Source organism: Gekko japonicus, unplaced genomic scaffold (genome assembly GCF_001447785.1).
Source record: "Gekko japonicus isolate JY-2015 unplaced genomic scaffold, Gekko_japonicus_V1.1 scaffold3110, whole genome shotgun sequence".
Classification (NCBI taxonomy): Eukaryota; Metazoa; Chordata; class Lepidosauria; order Squamata; family Gekkonidae; genus Gekko; species Gekko japonicus.
Window position 1 is genome coordinate 108386 of NW_015167630.1, and position 2766 is coordinate 111151.

A 2766-nucleotide genomic window follows, 5' to 3' on the forward strand; every position below is an offset into this window, starting at 1 on the left:
TCTTCCAGACTGTGTTTTGTCCCAGGGTAATTTTAATATTGGAAAGTTTTATTTTAAGCATCAGGGGGTAACTCTCCCAAATATCCTTTGAAATAAACATTCATTTGAATTCAGTAAGTGCTCACGTGTGTGTGTGTATATATATAGGAGTTATATAGAGTTATACCTTCTGCTTTAGATACGTGGAAGATTAATTGTTCTGAGAAGCTTCTGCCTGAAGTGCTCTAAAAGCAGTGGAGAAAAATGAGCTGGTAACAGAGGCAAAGATTACATGGAAGCCAAAACATTTACTGCAGTTCCCAAGTAGCAGACTGAAATGGAAGCAGCCAGTTTTTGAGACAAGTTGGGCAGAGGCTCTTAAGCAGAAAGCAGGGCAAAGAAAAGAAAGCTCACACCAGTTGTGATCAGTGAGCTCAGAAGTCAGAGGTCCATTTTCCTTTTGAAAACTACACTGAGAAATGGCCTCTCTTCCCTCATGTTGGTACTTGTACCCTTTCACTCTACTCCGTTTGATAGCTTAGTTTATTCCTATGGATACCAAGCGAACAAAGCCAAGGTTGCCGTGGGCACTTGGAGGAGAAATATTGCAACAACTCAACCATGGAGCCACTAAAGAGGCTGCCTTGCTTTCAATGGAACCACAGTTGATCACCAGAACAGGTTTCAAGTCGCAGAGGATGTTCTTGGCTGACTCTACCTAAGATGTTTTGCCAGATAGATGGGCATTTCAGACTTGGAAACTGGCAAATAAAGTTGCTATTCAGCTGAGTTCTCTTTTGTGCGCTGAGAGGTTTCTTTGGAATCTAGGATGGTAAAAGTGATGTTGCCAAATGGATACTTTTGTTAAGATTTAGGTCCAGTGTAAAGATTGATGGCACTGCTGAAAGGGATTATCAGTACTGGAATATTTGCATTTCCTAAGCAGTGTACTTCAGAGGAATTGCATTATCTTCATCAAGCGTCGAAGGAAAGGTGGCAAGAAACAGGAGCCTTTTTAGGGCAGTTCTGCTGTTCTGCTAGTTATCTAAATGCAGTTATATTTGCTATTTAAAATGGCACATGATAGTGATTTTGTTCAAAGATTCTTTATCCTTGTCAGCCTTACTAGCTTTACTGTTTGTGCCCAAGTTGTCAGCCTCACAAGTTTCCATACAAACTCATAATGGTAGAGATTATCCTTATTCTAGACAGCGTTGCCAACTCAACCCTAAACACAGTTTATATAGAAACAAAGGTGGACTTGAACATTAACATACTATGCATAGCCCTGTTTTTTAGTGGTGGAAAAGAAGTGGCAAGCAAAGGGAGGAGAAGATAGGAACACATGAAGTTGCCTTATACGTAATCAGGCTACTGGACCATCAAGGTTAATATTGTCCACTCAGACTGACAGCGGCTCTCTGGTGATCTCAGACAGGTCTCTCACATCACCTGCTACCGCTACCTGATTCTTAACTGGAGATTGAACCTGGGACCTTCTGCAGGCCAAGCAAACACTCTACCGCTGAGCCATAGGCCCTAAAGGGATAATACCCAGCAAGAGACAATGGTGTCCTGTCTACCTGATTGGCAGGTTTAGCTGCCCTTCCAGAGCAGGACTTGTCTTAATAAAAGTATGAATAAATTAACTTGTCTACCTGACTGGCAGGTTTAGCTGCCCTTCCGGAGCAGGACTGGAGCAACTACACTGATCCACACTCAGCTAGGAAGCCTGGTTTGCCCATGTGGGAAAGTGGTTTCTGTGCCAACTCCCATGGGTGCTGTGTTTGGGGGTAATTATTTTGGGATCTAATTTTAGGTGCTGTTTTAAATCCTTCCTGTCTGCAGAAATTTTTGAAATTCAAGCATCATACAGAGTAGATGCTTTATGCACAATATATGTTAGGAATATCTATTGAATGATTATACTTTTATCATTTCATATAATAATCTGTGTTTGAGTTTGCATCTGTTTATCTACTGTGTTTTTAAAATGTGACCATGTTGCCATTAATTTGTAGTGATCACCTTTTAGTTTTCCTGATGTACTGTTGTCTTAATAAAAGTATGAATAAATTAACTTTCCACACATTTTTCAGATTGCTGTGATAATTATTACTTTTCACATTGTTGTTTATTAGAGGACCTATGAGGAATCACAGTGGAGGGGAAATCCTATTTTTCTCCTCTTCCTCCCTGCTGGCTTTGGCTCTCTTCTCCCCCCCCCCTTGCCCCTTCTTCATCTCCTCCCTCTCCTGCTAACTATTGTTTCTTCCTCTGTCCTTGAGTTTTCATGCATCCCCAAAGGTGTTTTATTATCTTGGGGTGGTTACCCCCAAATCAGTGTTTTTAAAGATTTTTCTGCAAACTCGTGGTTTCCCCAGGGTTCCACAATCTTGCAGAATAGTCATGATTTGCTTGATAGCTCAGATTTGGCTATGGGCACAGGGGCCAGCTCTTTGTTATGAAATGTAGTGATTATTATTTACGGGAAGTCCTAGGAGAGCAGTCGTCGGGGAAGGGAAATTCCATTTCCTCCTACCCTCTTCCTTGCTTGTTAATATTAATTGAGTTTTGAAATGTTTACCCTTTTCTACATAGTTTGTGATATCTAAAGTGTTTATTAATCTTCAAGCTTCCAAACTATTGGCTGTATGGAGTGGAAGAAGATGAACGTCACTTGAGTTTTTTATTTTTATTTATTTATTTATTCTATTTATACCCCACCCTCCTTGCATATTTTATTTATTTTATACCCTGCCCTCCCTGCCGAATCAGGCTCAGGGC

The 2766-nt window shown here is 40.7% G+C and overlaps 1 protein-coding gene across 1 annotated transcript in view; it reads left to right on the forward strand.

The window, feature by feature from the left end:
• Nucleotides 1-2766, forward strand: part of INVS (inversin) — an 86515-nt gene that overhangs the window by 24864 nt on the left and 58885 nt on the right. The window lies entirely within an intron of this gene.